The sequence below is a fragment of the Phoca vitulina genome, unplaced genomic scaffold (genome assembly GCF_004348235.1).
Source record: "Phoca vitulina isolate PV1807 unplaced genomic scaffold, GSC_HSeal_1.0 scaffold13, whole genome shotgun sequence".
NCBI lineage: Eukaryota > Metazoa > Chordata > Mammalia > Carnivora > Phocidae > Phoca > Phoca vitulina.
In genome coordinates, this window is record NW_022589716.1 from 20,775,569 (window position 1) to 20,801,872 (window position 26,304).

General features: G+C 44.6%; 1 protein-coding gene across 3 annotated transcripts in view; it reads right to left on the minus strand.

Annotated features, from left to right (window-relative positions):
* Positions 1-26,304, minus strand: part of PRICKLE2 (prickle planar cell polarity protein 2) — a 312,913-nt gene that overhangs the window by 106,523 nt on the left and 180,086 nt on the right. Inside the window, exon 1 of one of the 3 annotated variants that reach the window (XM_032411693.1) lies at positions 5,192-9,516. The exons of the other annotated variants lie outside the window; for them this stretch is intronic. The gene's annotated coding sequence lies outside the window, so the exon portion shown is untranslated. Of the gene's footprint in view, positions 1-5,191; positions 9,517-26,304 lie in introns of those variants that run through there. 3 annotated transcript variants of the gene reach the window in all.

Sequence of the window (26,304 nt, forward strand, 5' to 3'; positions counted from 1 at the left end):
ATGTTTCTCAAATGAGAGATCCACAGAAATAATCTAGAAGGTAAAGAAAAAATATTTACAGTGGATGTTATGGTAAGAATGGCAGACATTATTCCAGCTTTGGGTGATGATTATCCTGGGTTTGAATCCCAATTTTACTCTTTACTGTCTGCATAACCTTGGGCAAGTCACTTAACTTCTAGCAGTCTTGGTTTCTTGACTATGAAATAGAGCTAATAATCCCTAGCTGCATAATTGCTGCAAGAATTAATAAGGCAAGGTATGTAAACCACATTATATGTCAGCTAGCACACAGTAGGTGCTCCATCTCTGATAGGTATTATTTTTTCTATACATTCACACAAACACTAACACAAAGACTATAAACAGATACACAGACAACCAAAACATACTTACACGTACACTTACAGCTACTCTGCAAACCTATCTGACCCTGTGACCACAGAAAGTATGGTTGTTTCTCAGCTGAGTTCTGGAACTTTCCTGAACAAGCATCTCTGAGGACTCACAACTGATGAATGGATGCCAAGAAAAGAGCTGGAAAAATGGCATCCTGCCCAGTTGAAATAAAATGCTAAGAATTCTTGTCCTAGTTACTTTTAACCCTGGATGGGGCTGGATGACATTTGCAAGGTTTGATTTAAGGAGCCCGGGAGGGGTGGGGGCTCTGAGGCCAGTGGTGCTCCCCGTGTGAGAGGAATGGAGGCAACGCAAGTCAGCCATCTATCATGAGGCATGAAGAGTGCCAGACTGTCAGAGGTACCAACCTGGGCTCCAGCTCTGTGCCACGTTCCAAGGACTAAATGATGCCTGTGATCCCTCCAGAGCCTCAGGATTGGTTTATATATAGCAGCTCAAATGCTAGAACCAGGAAGAAGGGGGATACCAGAAATCCCATTCTTCCTTCCTCCTTCAGGTTCACTCTGCTGTTCTGAGGCAGCGAGATTTGGGTTAACACTTTCCCCTGTGAGGCCGGCCCTGACTTCCTTGAGGCCCCCACTTCCAACCAGTGAGGCTTCTCGATTCTGTGTCCCTTCTAGTGTCGTATCTCCTCTTCTGTGTCAGCGCTCAGAAAATTTGAGTCTTTGGTTCAGCCAACCTGATTTTTCCAGACTTTATGGCCAAACATATACTGGAAGTTTACCATCTATACCCAGGTGCATATCGTACTTGAAAACGTGCTCTTTTTAATTAACACATTTTTCAAAATGGTCCATGGTGCTCTGGTGGAAAACACATACTGTGTTTAGCCACCAGTAAGGTTTGAGGCTTTAAAATGGCTGCACTATGAGTTCTGTAGGACAGATGGGGAGAGGAATTTCTAGCTGAAGGAGAACAGAGGCTCCTGTCTTTGAGTTGCAACTTCATCCACAGGGAACCTTCAGCTTTACACTTTCATGGTGGATTGGAGATTGCTCTGATATTCTCCCAGCTGCTTCCGCATTCTGGCTTCCCTCCTCCCCTCCTCCTAACTCCTCCATCTAGTCCCCCACCCCCCACCCCCCTTTCTCTTTCCTTGCTTTCTCCCTCTGCCTTGTCCCCAGGGAAATAACAAAACGAGCAAGCCTCCGGGCTTCAGACTCCAAACAAAGAGCTGCTCCAACAACAGGCCAAAGGAAAAAGAAAACCTAGTCTCCAAACTCAACTGGCCAAGCCCCCAGTGAGATTTTGGAGGACTTAGGTTGCTGGAAACTCAGTGTGATCTTATCCAACATTTTCTTTTCTGCATCATCCAAACATGCGTGCAAGTGCACGCACACGCACACATGGACAAGGCATACAAACAAGAAAATTTCATTAAAAATCTTCACAGGTTGGGACCCGAGCAAAGTGGCAAGTGTCAGTTATGAACATCAATGAGGGAAACCGATTTTCCCAGGGCCTAGCCCCAAAGCTTCTCAGTTCTCCACAGTTCACGGTCACCAGCAATTACCTGATTTTTAAATACAACAGTTGGGGAGAGAGGGAAGAGAGAATGGTTTTCATGGGCCTTCAGACACAAAAGAAAAGTCCTCGGCCAAAAGAAAGCCACAATCCTGCCTGAGGGACAGACCATTTTCACTGGGGTGTGTTTGAAAACAACAGGGACGAGAGAGGACCATGTCTTGAGGCTTCTGAAGAGAGACATTGCTGCTAATTCAAGGCTGGCAGTGCGGTGCGGTGGTTAAAAGCTCTGTTCCAACTCCGAGCCTTTGGAATCGATGTGTAGTAGAAGCAACATTCTGCTAGGTCCCAAGCTTCATCACCAGTGTGTCATTTAAGGTAAGTGCCTTTCCCTCTGTGGCCTTAGTTTCCTCTGTCAAATGAGTATTTAAACTCCTACCTCCTGTTGTGCAGAGGTTGAGACTAAATGGGAAATATGAACATTATCGGCACCAGAAAGAAAATCCAACACCTTGCAGGTACCAAGAATTGGTCAAGGACATCACAGCCACCATTTCACGGCCATGCTATGTGTCCAGGGGAACTGATTTCCAATTTTCACATAAGGAAACCAAAGTTCAGAGAGGTTAGGTAACTCTCTCAAGATCACATACACCAGCAGGAGATAATGGAGGTGGGCTGCTATCAAGGTATAAATACAAATCTCTAGGCAAAACACAACTTTCCTGAAAACCCATAGAAACCAAGAATGACCAACTCCCAATTCTGAGTCTCCTAAGGAAAAATTTTCTGCAAGACTCCTCTGGCTCCTTTGGTCACTTTTCATTTGTCCTTCAAACCCCTACGTTGGAGCTCCACTTCACCTAAATTTAAAAGAAAGATGTTGAGAAGAAAGGGAAAAAGAGCTGTCAAACTGAGTGACTAAAGTACACTCACTGGCATGAGGCACGCACTCCCAAGTCTGGAAAAGACCTATCGTGTCAGCGGAGACCAAACACGGCCTATTCCTTTCTTCACAGCGCGTCTCCACACTGGAGCCACCCACACGGTGACATACACGCAGCCCTGTGACTTCTGAGGACCCAACCAGCAGATGAAGCCCACATCCAAAGGCCTCTCCGGATAGAGGAAAAAAAAATGCAAAGTGTCTGCACTGAGCAGAAGAAAGAAAAGGACTGCCTCTCACATGCAAAGTTGGAACTGAAGAGGAATGTGAACAGAAATCCAGAAATGCGTCAATTCCAATTTGGATCCCACAGCTTTCTGCATGTGACTCGTCAGCTGCCAAAACAGGAGACCTTCTTTCGGCATGTCTGAGCCGCAGCTAGGGCTAAATGATTTTCGTGATGCCATCCGGTCACTCTGAGTTCTACAAAACACAGTAGCCCTGGATGATGCACTTGATCTGTCAACTCGATCAATAGGGTGGAAAGTTCCCTTGCGTGGGAATGGATGTGGACATTTACGGTCACTGCTGATGGCACCTTTGCCACCAGTCACACCCCTCTGCAGACAAATGGATATAAACATATTGCCTTTCCGGTGGACCGTCTTGTTTTTAGCAACAATGCTTACGCCGATAGTGATAAAAAGGAAACAACGCCAGCAATAACAACGGCTAGCATTTACTGAGCATGAGCCCTATGGCCAGCACTGCGCTCCGTACGCCCTCTCATTAAATCCGTGTACCTAGCACACTGCCTTTAGGTCCTACTGGTCTCCCCATTACACAGACAGGGGACAACCCTCAGAGAGGTGGCTAGCTCTAAGTGTCTTCAGTGTTGTCTGAATCCAGAGTCTGTGCCCTTGGTCAGCATCCTTAAACAGTGCCTAACCTCTAAGTTCCCTTCTCATGCTTTAGGCTTCCATAAATGCATCTTCCTTCCTACATTTCTATTTATTCCCCTACACTGCATGGCGAACTTTTACAAACCTGCTATTCCAAACAATGTTATTTTATTATTTCTGGCTGCCCCGTGACTATTTATAGGCCGAAATGCCCAGTGGAGCCAACATGTTTTAATTTAAAAAAAGAACTTCCAAGGGGAAAGAGCATCTAATGGAAAGGCAAAACCTTTACAAGCACTCAAGGAGCCATTAAAATCCAAATTTCCAAAATATGGTAATTCTGTCAAAGTTGTGACTTACTCCGGAGCCCAGGGGGATACTCATCCTGACCCATCTGTGAAAGCCATCAGCAGCCAATAAACCTTCTGGGGAGCAGGATTAGAGCTGCCAATTCGGCCTCCAGCAAGGAGGCCAAGCTGCTTCGTTTAGTGCAAGTCTCGCGGAGATGGTTTAAAACAGTCTCTGGGAAGAGATGTTCCAGCAAAGCAAATTGCAGCCTCACAAGCTGCAGCTTTAGTACATGGCAGTCCATGCCGATACATTCACGGCACACTGGAGCCCTCCCCTGACTGTGGTCATGGATGCATGGCCTGGAAGCAGAACTCTCTCGCTGGGGAAATAATATATGTGCCTAAATTATACAAGAGCTGTGCTTGGACCGGTGGATGGCATCGCATCTGGTACAGATCACTTACCCTGGTGTGATTTGGCCCAGCCCAGCTTATTTATGGTTCATTAAAGTCCCGTCGGACCCCAGCATATTCTAAGACCACACAACAAAGAATAATGGGATTAAAGATCTGGATTTCATCGCAAGACCTCCACGGCAGATTAGTAATGCTACGACTGGTTTTTGGGAAACCAAGAGTGAGGAGCACTAACTAGGAGCACTCCTCCAAGAACCCAATGTCGAGAACACACTGAGTCATGTGTTTCAGCCCGGTAGTGCAGTCATCTTCAGGAGCTCTGTCACCATTTCCAACATGAAAGCACTGGGTATAATTCAACCTAAATTATTCGAGCACCATTTCTTTAACCTGGAAGTATCAGCGAAGTCCTCCTTCCCCAGACCCTCTAACGGTTTCTGACATCCTGAGCAGAAATGAGTACTGTGCATGAACACTAGCAGGTGTTTGGTTTTTAAACCCTCCCCCCGCTTATGATTATTTTTTTTAAAGATAGCTGCACTTCTTCCACAGAACTGCTGCTTCTAAAGCAGGAAGACGATGACGGAAGCGTTTCTTCAGGACTCCCTACAGCTGTGACATGTCACTTTGCAAGTGAGCTTTTTAATCAGCATTGAAAAGGTAAGGTGCCAGAGGACCACTAAAAATGTCACTTGCCTAAGATAATGGAGCTGTGAGAACCCCTCCTCATGCAAATCATTTACATCCAGCTTTCTCATCCTCCCTAGAAAATACACAGTTTTTTAATATGTGAATTAGAACAAAATTCTTACCTATCTCCAGGGAGGATAAAATGCCCAGTTTCAGGGGGCCGGGGGAAAGCTTCCACCAGACCCTCTAAGCTTGTCAATTGCCACAGTTCACTTTCTCCCCAGGTCTGGCTTCTAAGAACGTAAGCAAGACCGCAGGCAGCCAAAGCATCTTCTTCTGGAAACCCTTCTCAAAATCTAGACCCTTCCAGAAGCCAGAAGCAGGCTCAAGGCGGAGCTGCTCTGCACGCGCTCACGGAAAACAGCACTGCTAGATGGAGACCCTGCTGGGCACCCACCGAGCAAGGAAAAAAAAAAAAAAAAGTGTGACTTCTACCCTTCCTTTGGATCCGACTGCCTTCCTGAGAACCCAGCTTCTCAATCTGCAGGAAGTCACGGACCCCGGCTTCAGCGTCACCAACCGATCCCGAGCAAGACCCGGGGCGACCAGTCAGCTGGTCACAGAGCCCAAGACACGGAACCAGGAAATGTACAGCTCGGCCAAAAAAAAAATAATAATAACTGCCGTAGGAGAGGCTGGTTGGTGCCGGAGAAGTCGCTGTTGCAGTGCCCGCATCCTCCGCATGCTAATGAAGCCGTGACGTCAGCAAGTCAGTCACGGCATCTGGCCGTCCCGTCCCGCTGCCCAGCACCGAGATTTATTTACACGTAAATTAGGCTCGCCTTCCAAATCAATAATCCCCAAGCCAGGGAGATGGGGGAAAAAAGCCTTCGCGGGAAGCAAAGTCCCTAGCTCTGCAACCCCCCGAAGGAGTACAAAAATATCACACGTAAGAAAACAGGCTTTAAAGATATACACCTATTTTTTTTTTTTTTTTCTTTTTAGAGGCTGTGCTCCTATGTGCCGGGGATCGGATCTGGGCACAGTTATCAACCTGAGAGCCTGTTTTAGATTATATGCTGCATCAACCCAGGAGTGGAATCCAAGCTTGTTTTTTCCCTCCCCGCCCCCCCCCAACCCCAAAACTGTGTGGAGACTTCAAATGCCTGTACTTTCTTTTCTCTCTTTAACTTTGATTTCTCGGTGTTTGCTGGCTGGAGACTACGTCATCCTTGAATTTTTGTGCATGCCGGAAATTAAACACAAGACTACTTTCCTCAGGTGCTTGGGTGATGAATTAGTCATTCCCTCCCTCAAGCCCTGACCCTAGCTCCTCCTGAGTATAAGAGATGACAAAGCATAAATCAGGCCAGGGGTATTTGAGGGCCCTTAGACCCTTAGAGAGCACTGCTTCCATTTCTCCATTTTACAGATTACAAAACTGAGGTTTGAGTAGAGGAGGGCTTTTTTCCCCCACAGTCACACTGGGACTTCAGCAAGGATAGGCTAGAACCATATTTCCTGAATCCCAGACTGCAACTTCGTTAAACACCTTTGGGTCTCTAATATCCCATTCACTGCTCCAAGAGAGGCCTATCCAAGCAATCACCAAGAAGGAACTCCACAGAGCTGGGGAGTCCTGGGTTCGAATTCTTTAATTTCTGCAAGTGATGTGACCTTGGACTAGTAACTTAACTCCTGAGGTCTTTAATTTCTTCATCTGTACTGTCCCTTCATTCAAGAAGTATCTGCAGAGCACCTTACTCTGTGCCATGCGCTGTTCTAAGGACTAGGTATAGATACGTTTGCTCTCTCCTAGCTCATATTCTAGTGAGAGCAAGGAAGAAGTGTTGAATGCAACTGTAGTGAGGATTGACACAATGTCACACTCCATAAATAACAGTGATTTCTGACATTCTGGATGAAGTCAGAAAAAAATCACCAAGGCCTTCTTTCCACTAGGATGGTCATTGTTTCTATCCTCTATTTCCACGGTTACCTCTTCTTCTTGTTTAAAATCAAGTGTTCTTTCAATGCTGCCTATGCAGTATGCTGGGCCAGGCGAGAGGCAAGCACAAGCCAACATTCTCGCCCCTGTGCTTGTGATAAGGAAGTGCTGTGGGTTCCTTAGGTGGAGGCTGAGGGAGGGGCTGGGGAAGCTGGGAGAGAGGTGTATTCTATCGTGCACAGAAGCGTCCCCCAGGACAAAGCAGCCAGCCCGGCTCCTTGCCCACACTCCTCTGCCTGAAGAACCCACTCTGATGAGCTCTGCCCTTCCAGTGGGAGTTCCTGAAGCTTCAAATGAATTTCTTTGTTAGATGTGGGGAAGTTAAATGATGTCTTTTGTTATACGTAATTGTATTAATAATGCCCTATAACTTCTTTCAGAATGCTTCTCTTCGGTTCAGAGAAGACCTTTCATGGTGAAAATCATGGGACCTGCTCTAACTTGGCACTAACTGAAACAGAATACGAACAAATGAGTCACACTCCACTTCAGGTGTCCATCATGCAGAACTCAGAGCATGCATGGAAGTGGATAGTCCCCCTAGACCTTAATATCCTTCAAGGAGGAGATGAGCAAATACAACAATTTGGGGCCACCAACGGCAAGGAGGCATCCTACTCTGGTGTGGCCATGGAGAAGTCGCTTCGACTTTCTATGCCCCTGTCCCAGTTTCTTCACCTGAAGATGGGCCCACTACTCTCTGATGGGCTTATGATCATATGAAAATTATGAGAAGCCATTCACAAGTGATTAACAGTGAAGCAATGACGAGGAAAGCTGGCCCAGGACTACCAACTTCACGAGAGTTAACAACAGAACATGGGGTCTGGCAAGGATGGCCTGGGGACAGACCCTGGCTCTGACATTTGCTAACTGTATGATTTGGGGCGAGAGGTTTTCATCTATAACAGGAGGGACAAGAACAGTGCCTACCTTTGCAGGGCTCTTTAGAGAATCAAACGATCCTCAGCATGAAGCATTGAGCACTGAGCCTAGCACACAGCAAACGTTCAATAACCGTGAGCTCTTGGTACTGGACATAATGATGCCTTCACTGTTAAATTTGGCACTGATTAGTAAACTGACTAGACAAACTTCAAAAGATGGGAGGAGGTCAGTCAATGTAGATGGCAAAATCATCCCCACTTCCAGGGTATAACCCAAAGTTCCACCTAATGTGGGCGAGCTGCTGACATGCACTTCACATGAAACAACAGACATTTGCAAGGGCTGTGAAACTAGGGAAGAAAGCAGTAAAAATGACCAACAGGCACTAGAGGCCTCCCCCTCTGAAGCTGCACAAGAGGGCAAGACAGCTAGATTTCTGGGAAGCATGGACACTTCATTCATTCATGTATCCCTTCACTCATTAAATGAGCTCCTACTATTTGTCCGTCACTGTGTTAGGCCTGAGGGACATCATGGTGACCAAGACAGACACGAGTCCTGCCTTCAAAAAGTTTAGCAATGAGAGGGGAAGACAATTAAGCAAGCAATTAGAGTGAGTGTGATGCATGTCAGGATAGGGCACGTGCAGGGTTCTGGAAGGTCTAACTGCAGTCAGGAGAGGGATGGTGCAAAAGCACGTTGCTGAGGTCCTTGTGATGGCACATTGAGCACAGCTTAGTGATGGGGACCCTGGAGATCTATGCATATCCTTGTACAGATTATTGAAATAATAAAGCCCACGGATCAGTAATGCCTCATGACAAGTATTTTCATCCTGGACACCATCCTACTCAGGATTTTTCGAAAATAAACTGCTAGGTATTAGACAAGGTGAGACCCCAACTGCTTGGAAATTTCAGAGACCTCGTAAATGGGGACAAACCTCACACTGGTTTTTACAAAAACAGAGTGAAATTCCACAGTTATGACCACAAACTTCTTGGCAGGGGGTGGCACGGAGAACAGGCAATACATATGAGACACTCAATCAAGTATTTATTGGGGATCTGTGAAATTCAGGACACTCTTTTGAGACAAGGACACAACTGCTGACCTTCAGAACTTTCTATTTAGACAGAAAATAAGATATTCACATAAGTGGCCAGAACTGCACAGAGTGAATAGGAAGAGAGACGCAGAAGACTAGATTCATTGTGGCTGAGGTGATCAGAAATCAGGAAAAGTATGACTTGAGTTCTGTTGAAGGTCAAAAATAATCTTTTTTTTTTCCCCCTGGAATGAGAAAACAGTTTTATGGGGGGCGGGGGGGAAGGCCTTACCCAGCATGACACAATATCCAGAAGCCATAAATGAAAAGTCTGCTATAATCACCAAGGTTAAATGTGAGCTGCTAGAGAAGGTGTTGCAGGCAGGAGGAAGAACACAGATACGAGAGAAAAGTGTTAGCACCCATGCAGAATTAAAGACTTGTCTGCTAGGGCACAAGACAGCAGAACAGTACCAACGGGATGCGGGCAGGGGCTGACAAAGAGGGTGCTCCTGACATTGACGAACATCAAATCAGCTTCACACTCTAGCCAGCATCCGTCAAAATCTTGTTAGAGGAGTACGGGGAGGGGGCAGTGAATCACTGCTGGTGGGCTCACAGAAGAGACGGGGAAATGACAGGGGAACGGTGGCCCCTGAGATGAAGGGCTCTGTGGAGGACAGTCCTAATGAACAGATTTTTATCTCCACTTCCGGAGGTGTTAAAATAAGACGCAATGGATTTGAAATGAACTAAAGAGGGATTTCACTCCGACTCAAGAAGACTTTTGAATACGGAGATGATAAGAACCGGTGTTGGTCACTCAGAGCAATGGCAGGGACTTGGTCTCAGGAACACCTGAAAAAGAGAAAGACAGGGGCACCTGGTGGCGCAGGAGGTTACATGTCTGACTCTTGATTTTGGCTCAGGTCATGAGTTCAGGGTTGTGAGATTGAGCCCCGTGTCAGGCTCTGCGCTGGGCATGGAGCCTGCTTGGGATTCTCTCTCTCCCTCGGCCCCTCTGCCCGTCTCCCCACTCTATCTCTTAAAAAAAAAAAAAAGAAAAAAGAGAGAGCGAGAGATAGAAAGACAGCACCAGTCCTAGCTAGTTTAGATTAGTACCTCCTGGCCCTGCTACTGTGAAATCCTAATTACTATAAGGGATATTACCAAAGTTTCAAAGCATGTATCTAACGAAAGTCAAAAGTTCATTTAAGTTTATTTTATTAAAAAAGATGTATGGGCAGAATATACATATTACATATGTACTTATAGTTTATAATTTAATTTTATGATTATGATTTATAATTACATATATAGTATGTATAATACATATTCTACATACTCTATATACATAATTTTAAAGAATATTCTTCAAAACTTTATACATACATACATATATATACACACAAATGCATAGTTTTATATAGTTTTAAATGATCCTCAAATCTCAAAATCCAGTAAATTTTTTAAAATGGGGCCGAGGAGGCTGACAAAGAATTGTTTTATTAGCTGGGATAGGCTGGACTCTGATGCAGTAACAAACAACTGTAATTCAGTGGTTTAACAACAAGAACTGATCTCACACTCATGCAAAGTTGGCTGGAGGGGCAGAGTCTCTGCAGCCAGTGACTGAGGGATCCAGTCAGCTTCCTTCTTGTGTTTCTGTGGTCTCAACACCTAATTTCTGGAGGTGCTTTTAGGTGCTTTAGCCTGGAGGCAAATGACATCACCTCTATTGGTCGAACTTGTCACATGACCTCACCCAACTGCAAGGGGGCTGGGAAGTATATGCCCCGGAGGAAGAGGAAATAAGAGACCCTGGGGAACCCTGGTAACATTCACCACAGCTGTCAATTTTTATCTTTGCCATGTAAATCCATCAGCACAATATACTAAAACCATAGTGTCTTAAAACAAAGGGAGGTTGAACATCAAAAAATGATGACAGTTCTAAATGAATGCTAGAGATCAAGGATGCATCTGCTTTGCTCCAAAAAAGAAAAACGACGACAAAAAACCCACATTCTAGATTTGTAATAACTCTCAAGCAACAACAATCAACCCACGTAACCATATGGAAAATCAACTTGTGAGATTTCTGTAGTGCAGGTAAGATACATGTGGGGCTCACCAAGTGCAGGTAAAGATAAATAAGGCACCCACAAAAGTGGGGCTGCTTCATGAAAAAGAAACGCTCCAAGGAGATTCCCCTCCAGTTTCTAACCACTTTTCCAATTAGGACTTACAATAAAACATCTGCCTCCTGCAACAGAAAGACCTGAATTCCAATTTGGCTCTATGACCTCCTACCTACATGACTTGGCAAGAACAGCCACTCATCTTTTCTAAGCCTCAATTTCCCCATCTATAAAATGGAGAGAGACATCTATCTACCAGTAGTGCCAACAAGATGAGCTGAGTTAAAGTATATAAAGTACTTTGAAGACTAGTGCCTAGCATAGAGTTAGTGTTAATGTTACTCCTGACTTGGTTTTCAGACAAGGGAGCAAGAATGAGAGGTGCAAACATAAATTATAAAATTGTTCATGACAGACATAAGGATTGACCCACCCCGAGCACCCCTTCTTTCTTGCCTATTTGTTCAAGACTCCATATCATCAATGTTTCTCAGACCACAGACACATTTCTAAATCTTGTGAAAAATAATCCAGCACACTTTAAATTAAAAAAAAAAAAAAAAAGGCCTTCCTTTCTCCTTTCTGCCATTTTAGGAATGTTCCTCATCTCAGACATTTTAATTATTCTTGATCCCGATAATCTAATGCACGAAATTCTACCACAGCCTCTTATCCTTTTTTAATTACATTAATTAAAAGGAGAAATGTGGACAGTCTAGCACGGGCAAATCAAAATGAAAGACTGTTACAGATTTTGCTCCCTCCCCCCAAAAAAGATTAGAAACGGCATCAATGATTTAAACATGCTTACCACTGCACATTTCCATGAAAATATTGTTAAACTGACATGATGTGCTAGAAAACATCGCTTTTGTTTTACAGAAAGAAAGCTGTACTTTATTACAGCAGCTTTTTGGAAGTACTCATTTTCATTAAACAGCTGAGTAGAAACCTGAATTTTCTCTGAATAAAGGATGAGAAGAATGAGCAAGAGTTGCACAGGGATGCTTTGGTTTTCCAGCACTTCCTAAATGTGGGCACTAGAGCTCCACACGCTTCTCTTGGGAGAGGACACTGGCAAAATGGAAGATACCTCAGAAAAAAGGTTGCAAAACTCTCTGCCTCAGAAAACATTCAACTTGCAGCAAAGACCTGTCTTGGGAAAATTATTTTGGAAGACGTAATGTCACAGATGTACGAAAGGACATACTGTTTTTCTCAAGGAATGGGAAGGGCTTACATGCCAGGTGTTTTCTACACATAATCTCATTTAGTCCTCACCATCACCTCACACTGTAGCTCTTACTATCCACTATTGCATACATGAGGACAATGAGTTTCAAAGAGGATCAAGAATGGCACCAGGACCCACAGCTGAGACTTGGTCCTGGGTTTGAGGACAAAGCCTGTATTTCTTCCTCTAGTTCAGAGGTTCTCAAACATCCTCTCAAAAACCAGGTATGCCCCAATCAGGATGTGATATGTTGGAAATCATTTATTATTAAAAACAAAGAAAAATATGGAAGGTTCCCTGGCCCTCCAGATCAGATTAACTCTTCTCCTTCTTCTTTTCTTCTTCTTTTTTTTTTTTTTTAAAGTAGGCTCCATGCTGGCGTGGAGCCCAATGTGGGGCTTGGACTCATGACCCTGAGATCAAGACTTGAGCCAAAATCAAGAGTGAGATGCCTAACTAACTGAGCGGCGCAGGTGCCCCTAGATCAATTCTTTTGTAGAAAACTCATAGTATTGCTTTCCTAGATAACTCCTTTCCTTTAGAACTCTTGTTATGTTTCATAGATCTGCATCCATGGTGAGGGACTATGATCCATCCTTGGTGAATGTTAATGAATTACCTGATGAACATCTCTCTCTAAAGAGACTGAATGCTGAGGGCAGGAATTGTGCCTTTTTTGGCATGCTGTTCTGTTCCAAGCATCTAGCACAGTGCCTGGTGACCTGACAGCTCATGAATATTTGTTAAATGAATAAAAAGTCTGACAGTAATTTTCTTGCCTGGAAATTAGAGGGAATTCCTGTAAGAACGTTCCTCTGCTCACTTGCGTACCAACACGATTTTGTGAGTGGGGAAGGAGAGGACAGATTTACCCTCTCTGAAGCACTTTCTTAGCTTCACTTCTGTGATGGCACCTTCTCCTGGCTTCCCTTCTATCTTGTGACTGTACTTCCTCGGTTTCTTTTGCTGATTCCTCCTCATCTTCCCAACAGCTAAAGACTGGCATAATAACTCAGGGCTCAGTCCTCAGACCGCTGCTCTTCTCTATCTACACGAACTTCCTTGATCTTGTCGAGGGTCTCCAATTCCACTTCAGACCAGCCTTTCCTCAAACTCAAGGCTTACAAATCCACCCACATCTACACCTGGACGTCTGAAGACTTCTCAAATTTAATAAGAGATCAGTTCTCCATACCCTCCACCCCACACAGATCTGTTCTGCTGGCAGGATTCACTCTCACAGTTAATGGTAACTCCATCTTTCCAATGGTTGAGAACAAACACCTTTGAGTTACCCTTCACTCGTTTCCTTCTCTTGCCCTGACATCTAATGTAGAAGCTGGCAAGCCACATCCCATTGGCCAAATCCACTGTTTCACGTTTTTGCAAATACAGTTTTACTGGAACACGATACTTATTCATTTATGCATGTCTACGGCCACATCCAGGTTGCAACAGCAAAGTTGAGTAGTTCCAACAGAGACTGTATGACCTGAAAAGCCTAACATATTTACTCTTTGACCCCTTTTATTGAACATTTTGTAATCCTTGACTTGTCCTGTTGGCGCTACCTTCAAAGCACCTGCAGAACCGAACACTTTCCCATCATCCCCACCCTTCTTCCGCTGCTCCAAGCCATGTCATCTCCCTCCTGGATGGAGATGCAAGCCACCATCAGCTCTTGCCTCTATCTGGCCCCCCTCTGGTCTATTCACAAAACTGCAACCATAGTGACTCTGAAAATAAACAGTGCGTCACGCTTCTACCCAAAATGCACCAATGCTGCTCATCTCAGAGTAAGGCCCTTGAGTTTGTGACCCCATGACTTCTCTGATACCATCTCGTGCTACTCTCTGCCTTGCTATCACATGGACACTAGTCCTCACACACACCAGGCCCATCTTCCAGATCTTTGCATTAGCTCCTTCCTCTATCTGAAAGGTTTCTTCTGTCGCTAGTAGCATGGCTCACTCTCTCACCTTTTCTAGTCTTAAAAATGTCACTGCAGTGAAGCCTCACTATCCTATCCCAGATTGTCTTCCCTCCCACCTTGCTAAGAGTGCCAAACCTTTACCCTACTTTTTTTTCCTTAGCACTTGGCACTTAAAGTTTTATTGAAATACAATTTACATATCATAAGTTCACCCATTTAAAGTGTATAATTTGATAGATTTTAATATACTCATAGACTTATGCAACCATTATCACAATCTACTTTTAAAACACTTTCACCAACCCTTCATGCCTTAGCCAGGAATAATCACTCCCCATTTGTCCCACTATTCCAGCCCCAAGCAGACACTGATATATTCTCTGTGTCTACAGATTTGCCTATTCTGAGCATTTCATATAAATGGAATCATATAATATGTGATCTTTGGTAATTTGTTTCTTTCACTTAGTGCAATATTTTCAAGGTTCATCAGCCATGTTGTAACTTGTACCAGAGCTTCATTCTTTTTTACTGTGGAATAATATGCCATTGTACAGATATACATTTTATTTACCACTTCATCAACTGAGGAACGTTTGGGTTGTTTCCACTTTTTGACTATTCTCAATAATGCTATCAGGAGCATTTGTGTATGGTTTTTTTGAGGACATAAGGTAATTCTACTTAACATTTAAAGGAAGTACCAATCTCTTTGCCAAGACTTAAGAATCAACTGTTAATCCTACGAGGGTTCCCTTATATTTGTGATAAGTTGTTTTCCCCTGCTACTTTCAAGATTTTCTTGTTGTCTTTCCATATTCTGACTGTGATGTGCCTCAAGGCAGTGAGTGTAGCTCTTTTTTAAATTTACCTACGTGGGTTGCATTAGCTTCTTGGATGTGTAGACTAGTATTTTCTCATCAGATTTGGAAGTTTTCCACTATTATTTCTTCAAGTGTTGTTTTTTTCTGCTCTTTTTTCTCTCTTCAGCTACTCCCATTATGCATATATTGGTGTGCATAATGCCATCTCATACTTCTCACTCATTCAGTAAATCAAACCATCACACTGTGCACCTTAAAATTTATATAGTGATGTTTGTCAGTTATTTCTCAATAAAACTGGAAAAAAATTCTAAATTATTTTTAAAAAGCTCTGTTCATTTTTCTTTTTTCTCCCTATTCCTCAGATTGTGTCATCTTTATTGATCTACCTTCAAGTTTTCGGTTTCTTTCTTCCTCCAGATTAAATCTGCTGTTGAGCCCCTCTAGCAAATTTTTCATTTCAATTATACTTTTCAACTCCAAAATTTCCATTTCTTAAAATAATTATTTTTTAAAAATAATTTCCCTTCATTGATATTCTCTATTTGATGATGGATTGTCCTCACGCTTTAATTCTCTAGACATAGTTCCCTATAGTTCTTTGCACATATTTATAATTGCTGCTTTAAAGTCTTTGCCTGATAAATCTGACATTTAGACACCTTCACAGGCAGTTTCTTTTGCTTACCTTTTCCCTGTGTATGGGCCAGACTTTTCTGTTTCTTTGAATGACTCATGATACTTTGTTGAAAACGGAACATTTTAGATAACATATTGAAGCAATTCCAAATACTGACCCCCTCCCTCCCTTTTCTGGAGCTTGTTGTTATTGTTATTTGTTTAGTGACTGGCTAGACAAGTTGAGTAAAGTCTTCTGCAGGGTGCAGCCTCTGATGTTGCTACTCAAGAGGGCCTGAGTACTGTCGCCCTGAGCACCTGGCTGATTTGTATTTATTGGTATCACACCCAGCTGTTAGCCTCCACTAATTGCTAGCTGATTGTTCTCCTATTTTTTGACAATACCCTGGGACACAAATTGCTCCACAGTTTGATCTAAGGTAGGGCTTCTGTGCAGGGGCAGGGTGTTGCCAATCTCTGAAGTGCCCCTCCCAGGGTGAAATCACAGCTCTAGACTGAGAGCTAGGTGGAGAAGGAACCCCATGTTCTTGGCTGCATACTCCCAGGGTATCCATCACACTGATTTGTGATGGGGATAAGGGGCAGCAGGAGATGTGTGGGTCATGGCTCACATGCCACAGACTCACTTTTCTTACCAAGATTTAGTAGATTTTCTTGAATAGGTATTTCTGCATTTGCTACATACCCTTGGGACAATTTTCAGAAACCTTAAATAGTTTTTTTTTTTTTTTAAATAATGTTCACAAATGATTATTTCCCTGGTTAAAGGGTCTGCTGTGCTCCCCATACTGTCATTTTGGAAACTGATGCACAGGACTTAGTACTCTTAAATCACTATATATTTTACTTGCTTAAGTTGCTATATATTCTGCCTCCCTATGGAGGCCTAAAAAGTAAGCTCTAGGGGATGGCAGGCAGGATTTTTGTTTCATTGAGCATTCTATCCTTGAAACCTAAAACACTGCCTAGCACACAGTAGGCCCTTTAAAAATATGGTTGAATGACGTGCCCGTGACCCACGGCCTATCCTATGTATGCTGTGGCCAATCGTAAACTGCCACAGCTGATGATCCATTTATGGTTGTGACAATTATTAATAACTGCAGTCCTTTACATCCATGTAACATTTTTTTGCAATTCTCTCAGAACCTGATCACAACCCTGGGAAACTGTCACACCCGTGAATGTCATCAGGCCGGTGACTGATGGAGAGAAAAGAATGAGAAGTGCAGCAATGGTACACATATTGCTCGACCCACTGTGCTGGATTCTGCCTGTTCCTTTTCATCTTAAATCTTCTTAGCATCTATAAATAGCTCTGAAGAGCATCTAATTTATCTTGGCTAAAAGAGAGTCCTGCTACAATGAAACTAGCCTGGAATTGGAAGAGAAATCTGTATTTGATTCTGGGCTCCAGCTCTTGCTATCTGTGTGACACTGGGCAAGTTGCTTAACCTCTCTGTTCTTCAGACGTCTTCTCTGGAAAATATGAGTAACGGTGATAACTGTAATACCTCTTGTTATAGGAGTTCAAATCATCTTCACAAAACACTCTGCACAGTATGAGACACGGCAAGAACACTCAGTAAGTGTTAGACTCTATTATTATTATCTGTTAAATAGTCATCACAGACCTGCCACTTATTGCATGGGGATGATCTGTACATCCAATGGGAGACTAGCTCTGCAGGCAGATTGTTCGTGCGATGCATTGTGCAAAATGGCCTTATGAGAACTGCAGAAGTAAGTCTTCCTGGCTTGCTGGGCTGAGAAAAAGCCCTGCTAGTGTTTGTTTCTGTGCCAGTCCTTCCTTCCACTCCTAAATGAGGCCCTGCAGGAGAACCTGGGAATCCTGCCTCAAGACCCTCATTTCCCTCAGGCAGGAAGTTCCTGGGACAAGGCCAATCATTTTCAACACTGCCTCCCGGCTACCATCTTGTTTAGCAGAGAACCAGGCCAAGGCAAGGTCCAAACTACAAAAAACCCAGGTTAACACAACTTAACACGCCAACAGAAATGAGCAGTGGGAGAAGTTCAGTTACACACCGTCATGGGCTTCCCTATAGAGAAGCTGGTAGTGTTTGCCCTAACGTGTGAGAGTCCGACCCACCGACACAGCCAGCGTCTGGAGCACAGAGGAAGGGTCCCTCTGGATACCAGGGGGTCTGTCAGGCAGGATGTATCCAAGGGCAAATCCCAAGTCTGCCCCTTATTAGCTGTGTGTGAACTGCAACAAGTCACTTTTCTTCTCTCAGCCTCTTCTAACAGTTCCTGCCTCACGGACTTTCTGGATTGTAGGAGCTACTACCGGTAAAACTGCCCAGCACACAGCAGGTTCTTAAAAACTGTTGATCGAGTCTGAGTGTAAACACGCCATCAGTCACGCTCCGGACAGTGAGGGCGACCGGAGCCCCCCGGCCTGAGCGGCAGCAGTCCACAGGCTCAGTCGGCCCGGCTGCGAGCTTCCCTGCGGCTGAGGCCCGCAGAGCCCTCGACAGCCCAGGGGGTGTTCACGCTGCCTCGTTGATTTTTCTCCCCTTGACGCCACAGCACGGCGAGGAGGAGCCCTGCTGAGGCATCCTCAGGGTCGCCAGGGGGGCAGGCCCGGATGGGTATCAGAGCAGGCTGCTGTGGTGAATTATTTAGCACCCGTTCTCCGTGGCAGTGGCCCCACTCATCCGGCAGGAGCCACATTCCTTGTCCCGTAAATGGCACACGCCGAGCCCGGCTGGGGGCTGAAGCTGGCAGAGCCTTTACGGGGCTCGACTCAGCCCAGCTGGGGAGGCTGTGCAAGGAAGGGCTGTTCGGAGCCCAGCCACCAAGAAGACACGCACACGGAGTGTTCAGACAGCTGGGAGGAGAGAAGCCCCAGTGCCGGCCACCAGAAACACCAGGAATGGAAGAAGCTTCAGGGCAGCCAGTGGTTGGAGTCAGCTGCCCAGAAAAAACAGGAATGCTTCCTGGAGGGACCCTTTGGCAGAGCCAAATCAGAACCAGCAGGTGCTACCCACAGACCTGCTAGAGGCCCAGTCTTTTGGGATCTCTAAGATGACTGCTATCAGGAAAACCTAGCCATAGGGCCATACGTGGAGAGAAGATTTATGAGCCAGATTTATACGTGACATTTACGACATACACAACTTCTAATATAACCTTCAGGACAAGCTTCAAGGTTATACCAATAGTGTAAAGAAACTGAGTTATAGATGAGGAAACTGAGGCTCCGAGAAATCAAAATAGCCTTTAACTACATGCATTCCTCCAATTTCTGATTCTATTTCCTTTTTTCTTCTATCCATGGCTGTCCTTTAAATTTTCATTTAGCTTGCTGAGACCAGTCTTCCCATTGCATCCCATTCCATCCTAGGTTTGGGTTGATCCTGACATAAAAGATCTTACTCCAGGATTAAGAGACAAGTTCCTTGTGCTTGTCATGAATACAGCCCCTCTTCATGGCAACACCGATGTGGGAAAGACCGAATACTTTACACAGAGCTAGAGCCGCTTTGCAGGCTATGGAGGTGGTCTAGGATAAGATTTGGGTCAGTGTGATGCTCTCCATTTGAAGAAAGAGATGCTCTTCAAATTGAGGAAATGTAGCCACTCTGTAGGACTAGGAGCACTCACAGAATTCTCCTATGGGCCGTGCAATGCCTCAATGAGTCTATCCTACGGGTTCTACAGAATTCATCCCTCTGCCTTGGCCAAGTTAGTCAACCACGTGATAGGCCTGGGGCTTCGAGACATACCCACCCCTCTAAAAAACAAAAATGAAAACAAAAAAATAAACATGGCATATCTAAGCCCCGACTTCCCAAAGTGGAATCCTGGATTGGCAGCATCAGCATCATCAGATGGAACCCGCTGAACACGCAGGTTCTCAGGCCCCACCTGGCCCCACTGAATCTGATGGGGAGCCATCCAGGGTATCTGCATGCAGGGTGAACTGTGAGAAATGGTGGTCTAACGAATCCCCAGCACCTGCAGTGGAAAGCCAACAAGAGGAAGAAGGGGAGAGACAGAATGACCTCGGAGGGGTCCAGGATGGTCGGCTGGCGGTGGAATTCGGCCCACTTAATGTTTTGTTGGGCCTACATCCGAGGTAGGGAAACTGCAAAGAGCCAAACAGTATAGATGTTGGGCTCTGCAGGAGACACGTTCTCTCACACAACTCCTCAGCCCTGCTCCTGCAGGGATCATCTGTAAACAAGTGGGAGGAGCTTAGTCTAGTAAATCTTTGAACAGGTGCCGGCCGAATCGGGGCTGCAGGGTGTGACTTGCCAACCCCACAACTGCACAACAGCTTCTCCTCACAAAAAAGAAAAGAAACAGCCTCAGAAGGTCTGGCCATTCTGAGCTCAAGTTCCGGAGACACACTGATTAGGGGGACCAGCTGAACGGGGCAGCCTTCTTTAGGCTGGGGACACTCTCTGGTTTTCCACAGTCCCTACCTCTTCTCTCCCAGACACCAGGGCAGAGAGTCAGTTCCCTTTACTATCCTGCTCGTTGTCTCATTTTATCTATTTACACCGACATAAATGTGCATTTGTACATATATGTGTGTACGTGTGTGTGTGTACATATGTATATTTACCATTCACCAGCTTTCAGCAAGTTTACGCTATGGCAGTATCTCAGTGATCTCTAACCACGGCAGTATGAAGCCTGGTTCTGACTCCAAGGATGAGGGCTCCCACCCTTGCTCTGTCCTTGACGCTGTAACTTGAACCTGAGTCTGACCCTCTCAGAGGCATGGCTACCTCGTGTATCCAGATGCAGAAGCCGCCCCTCCCAGGGTCACTGTGAGAACAACTGAGCCGGACAAGCTGGGACGCCGCACACAGGACGCCTGCAGGCCGCCTGGCCAAGCAGAGGAAACGGTTTTGTTGTGTTTTGTTTTTTCCTCCATCAAGTATCTAAACAGTTCCTTAAATCAAAATGGGTGCCGTTCCAGGGAACTGGTCCTGTCGGCATCCACCTCACACCCTGAGCCTGAGAGACATCCCCGCCTGCGTATTACTTTGCTCAGACCAGCTGGAGGGTTCTGTGGAAAGCTCAGGATGTCAGGTGTGACTTCTGACCATCTTCTCTTTTCTGCAAGCAGCTCAAGGGATCAGAGGTCTTACGGGGAGCCTTCCACCCTCATCCAGTTGTCTTTCCTCTTCTTCCCATTTCACACTGTCCCAAATAAATAAATAATGTGTGCGTAATGATGCTCTTTTTTTTAAAAAGGAAAAGGCCGTATTTAAATGTCACCTTCTTAGCGGTCTAGCTGGAACCCTGCATTTTAAGTTACATGAAGCAAACACAGCATTTTGAACCATGCCTCTTTCTCTTTTTTCTTCCTTTTTCCACGAAGGAAATTCCTCCACCAAACCACCTCTGTCTTTCTTCCACTCATACCCTTTCCCCACCAGGTCTCTTCCAGAAAACGTCTCTTGAAAGCACATACATAAATCTTTAACTTATCTGGGTGGTATGTTTCACAGAGAAGCACAAAGATTCTTTGACTGGTTACACAGTTAATTTTCCATTTACATTACAGAGCAACAATTTATTCTACAATAAAACTAGCCAACCCTGGGAGTCCACTTCAGCCAATGCCTTGGCCGGGGGCCAAGATCCCTGGATTCTTTCGCTTTTACCACCCGGACTCCCGCCCTTGCACCGGCCACCAATACTTCCCAGCTGCTTCTCCTGGGGTGTCTTTCCCCCACACCATCTCCTGTGTGCCTAAGACACTGAGCACCAGTCTATGAATGGCGGTCTGTGGCTCCTACCGGCATGAATGGTGGAGCCAAGAACACACCTGGCCATCTGTAAGAGCACAGGCCGACTGAGAGGCTTCTAAAAGGGAAGGGAGGCCATGATGAGAGAAGGTTGTAAGAATATTGAGCTCTTACTATGACCCAGTCATCCCAGGAGAGAGAATGATGACCTCTGTTTGCGAGATGAGAAACGTGAGTGATGGAACACAAATGTGGACGTGGGTCTGTCTTGTCCTGAGGTCTGTGGCTTATAGAGGCAGGGATGGACCGAGAGGGTTCAGCTGTGGTGCACATGTGAACACAACTCTAAGGACAGGGCTGTCATTCCTTGAGGATGAGCGCTTGTTATTAACTTCTGGGGACAATGGGGAAGAGGGTGTTTCTATGCCGGACCCAGACCAGGGTTTCTTGACCTTGGTATTACAGACAATCTGTGCCAGGTAATTCTTGGCTGTGGGGATCTATGCCACATACTGTAGAGTGTTTATTAGTGCCGCTGGCTTCTTTCCACCAGAGGCCAGTAGCACCCCTTTTCCTAGAAATGCCTGCAGACATGGCCAAACGTCCCCCTGGGGGACAAAAATGCCTCTGCTGGGAACCACTGGTCTAGAAGTAGTTCGTACTTTGCAGTAGGTTATTAACTGCCTCTTTGGGGACCATACAAAGCAGAGGTGAAGAGCATAGATTTTAGCATCAAACATACCTGAGTCAGAATGCTCAGGTCTGACACTTACCAGCTCTGTGGCCTTGGATGAAGTATTCAATCTCTTTGAGCTTTTCAGTTTAAAATGGGACAGAGTATTACATTTTGAGGATTACAGGAGAAAATGCAGACAAAGGCCTTAGCAGAGTGCCTGACACAGAAACAATGTGATATTGGCAGCCACTGTTATTCTGATTAAGAAAAAACAGATGTTAGAAGGTGTCTAACCACCTCGTCTGATAGATAAAACACAACAAGGCTCAGAAATAGGAGGTATTGTTTCTAATTAGGACTTGTTCTACTTCCCCAAGAATACACATTTTTGGCCACTGCTCCCAAAGCCCATGATCATTTCTGCCCCATAAAACTTTATCTTGGTGCCTCCTAGTATATTATTTCTGTACTTCCCATGTCCTTTCATTTCATAACGGCTAGGATTCCAATTTGTGGCATTGGAATTACGGAATGGGACAAGTTGAGTCTCTTAGGTAAGGACCTACCATCCATTTGGCAGAGTGATGAATCAAAGACAAAAGAAAACAGGAGATAAAGAAGTGTTAACTTGCATGAAGTCACGGCAGTGGCTCAGAGAGACCCTTCCGGCATTTTTGAAATCACAGTATTTTGGCCTTGATAGTCTGCTGAAATCAACCCTGGTGGCGAAATACCCCATGTTGTTTGATTTTGCTCAGCGAAAATGTTTGGGCCACCACTTGGTAACCATGGCCAGAAACCCTGGGATCTCAGTTCAAGTGGAAAAACACCATCTCGAGATGCTCCAATTTATATACTCATTTGTGCCTTGTCATTTTAAGGGAAGTTACAAGATGAGCTGGCTGGTGGAGGGAGTCATGTAGTAACTAATGTGGTAATTAGTCTCTCACTTGAAAATGTCTGGGATAATCATCAAGTCATATTTAGAAGGGAGCTCTCCCTGGCTGGAGTTGACATTCAATTACGCTGGATTTAGGGGACATGTTCTGGATCTTCTGATGTTGGCCACTAGGTGATGAAAATTAAAGGAAAAACAGTGATAAGCCTAGAGGGAAAAAAGTGAATGGCTGGTGTGTGTGTGTGTGTGTGTGTATGGGTATGGGGGGGGGGTACAGAATGACAAAGAATGGGTTATGGGTAAATTCATATATTCCTTTAAGAAACCACAGTTTAGCATGATCTAGGCTTCATTTGGTCACCAGGATACAGGAAGAATAAGGCACAGTCCTTGACTCAAGTGGATCACAGCTCAAAAGAAACAACTGTATACATAATACACATACATGATTACATTGAGGTTGTCAGTAGACCAAAGGTTCTCAACCAGAGTGTCACGACATACAACAGTGTACCCTGCGTGCTTAAAGATTGGGCTGTCAAATTTTGATCAATGTGTATGTTATTTTGTAGTCAAAGATAGACACTATAACATTGATATCCTGCCTAAAGGACGTAGAATTCGGTTATTTAGCCACTTGGTGTCAATGGGGTAAATTAATAGTAAGAAAAGATACGAAGCATAGGATAGTTTCAAGACCATTTTTCTAAAAGAAAAATTGTGTATTCATTGGATAGATGACATTGGAAAATTTTTTTTCAATTTTCCAAAGTTTGCTTAAAAAAAAATGGTTTAATTTTATTCCCCTAAAATGATCTGCCAAAAATTCTAGTATTTCCAAGAGTTCCACAACTAAAAGGGTTGGATGGATAGATGAAGAAGGACAGGAGAACCGCCCCTTGGGGTATACTATGTTTCTCAGTCTGGAACAAAGTAGGGAAAAATGGATTCAAATTCTTTGTCATCAAGGCTATATAAATGTTAGTGGCCCTCATCTCCTACTGCCCCTCTACTTTTGGAGCATTCGGAGGACTCAGAAATCTATGCTCCATGGGTCGATTGCAGCTTCTACTTGGAATCCGACTCCATGCTCAGACCAACAGAAGATCTTAAAGCAAAATGAGAACCTCGAAGGGGAGAGATGTGTTCAAGTAGACTTGAACTTGAGCAATTCAGGGGTTTTGACTCAGTGATAAAACTATTCCCTCAACCAAGCCAATCACTGAAATCCAGGGACGCATGGGGGAGATTCTTCTTTTGGACCAACAGATGATTCCTGAGAGAGTTTCAAATCCAGTATAACCCGCAAGCTACACATTCTCTAGCTGAAGGTTCTATGGTTTGAAACCCAAATCTGGCCTCAGAGCTTTCAAGAAAGAGCAGAAAGCACGGGTGAAAGGACCAGGTATGTGAATCGCTGTGTGCTCTCCGTTGGCCAATAACGCAGGTATTTCGGCAAAGATGACTTTCTCCCTTTTTAAAAGACTGTTCGCTGAGACTTTTCCTGTCAGTCTGGTCTCTCCTGAATATCACTAAAGACCAAATCCCTCCTGTGTACACCCCTCTCCCTTGGAAAACCTCACTGCTGTAGCCGTCATTTTAAAACTTTATCCCAGGGATCTTGGTGATCATGTCAGGTAACCCTCACCCCACCCCTAGCCCCACCCCCACCTTTGGACATTAGAATAAAAGTCTCTTTTCTTTTTGATCTTCTAGTTTCTCCACGTGATAAGGCCTGTGGTCTCAGCTCAGTTATATCAGTGGTTTTAAAGTTTTCATGTGCAACAGAATCACATGGAGGGCTTGTTATAGAGAGACCTGGGTACCCCAGCCCCAGACTTTCCACTTGTCAGTGGGTCTGGGATGGGTGGAGGCTGAGAATCTCCGTTTCCGACATGTTTCCCTGTGATGGCAAAAGGCTAATGCTGCTAATCTGTGGACCACACAGTGAGGACCATTGAGAGGTGGTCCTCCAGTGAGGACCATTGCTTAAACTTGAGAGGTAGAGAGCTGGATCCAGTTCACAGCCAAAGGTCTTACTCACCCATGCTACGCCCCTACCTTTGTTTCAGTAAAGTCCCTGGTAAAAAGTGGTGCTTGAAGTTCTCAGGTTTTCCTGCCCCCTAATACAGGGAGGAATCCCAGAGAAGGAAGGGGCAGGATCTACCCACAGGGTTCATTGCCGGGTTTACCAATACTTATTCACAGGAAGGTCTTCGTGGGTCAATCTGAAGTCCATTTTTCAAAACTCATATATTTGGGATCACATATTCGAACATCTCATTTTGTAGGTGAAAACCCTGAAACCAAAACAGGTCATGTGACTTGTCCAAAGCCACCAGGCCAGCTAGCTGTAGCTAGAGGGCTGCCCCTAGAATGAATCTAGGCTTCTTAATTGGTCAGTTTCCAGTACAGAATTCTTCTCCAGAAGGCCAGGCTCCCTGATCAGGTGGTAACACTTTAATGATCTATATAATGTTTCTTTTTCCTCATTTGAACAGAAAGCTCCCAAAATACAGTTTAATAATTGCAGCCATCACTATGCATGCATTTTAATGTGCAAGGAAGATCGAAGTGAGCTTCTTTTTGAGGCAGCACATCCTATTTATATTACCTTGCCATGTATTTATAGGCTACAGATTACCTTTAAGCATTCTGATTTTAAAAGAGTAACACTCTAAAATGACTATTATTCTCAAGGGATAAAGACATTTTGCCATCCTTTTGTCTTGCATCATATATAACCTCCTGAATGGTAGGTGGATTCTTTTGATTCCATTGTTTAGCTTTGCAAAATTTTGCAGCAATTAGGAGCCAGGCACAAAGTTTTTTCCCTAACTTAATACGACACCATTTCAAAGGAAGGAATGCCTAGACTCACTCATAATTGCCTAGACTCACTCATAATTTAAGTGACCCGGGCCCTAACCATGACATAGGATAGAATACAGTTTCTTCAGCCATAGGATGAGATACAAAGACTATCACAAGAGATAGGCCTTCGGGTGTGGGATACTACTGAGCTGACAACTCAAATTGATTTTTATTGAAGAAAATTAATTCAATTAGGAATTACAGCATGGAATTTCATTTTCTAATGGGCCTGAAACACAAGTGGCTGTGTAAAATAATTTTGAGATCAAAGTGACTTTGGGTCTGGACTGGTTTTCACCAGCTTGTCACCAGCTGAGAAATCAGCCATTCATTCTTTAGATGGGTCAGGAAGACTGACGGGCCCTCCCCTGGTCTGCACACCCCAATCCATAAAACTTTAAAG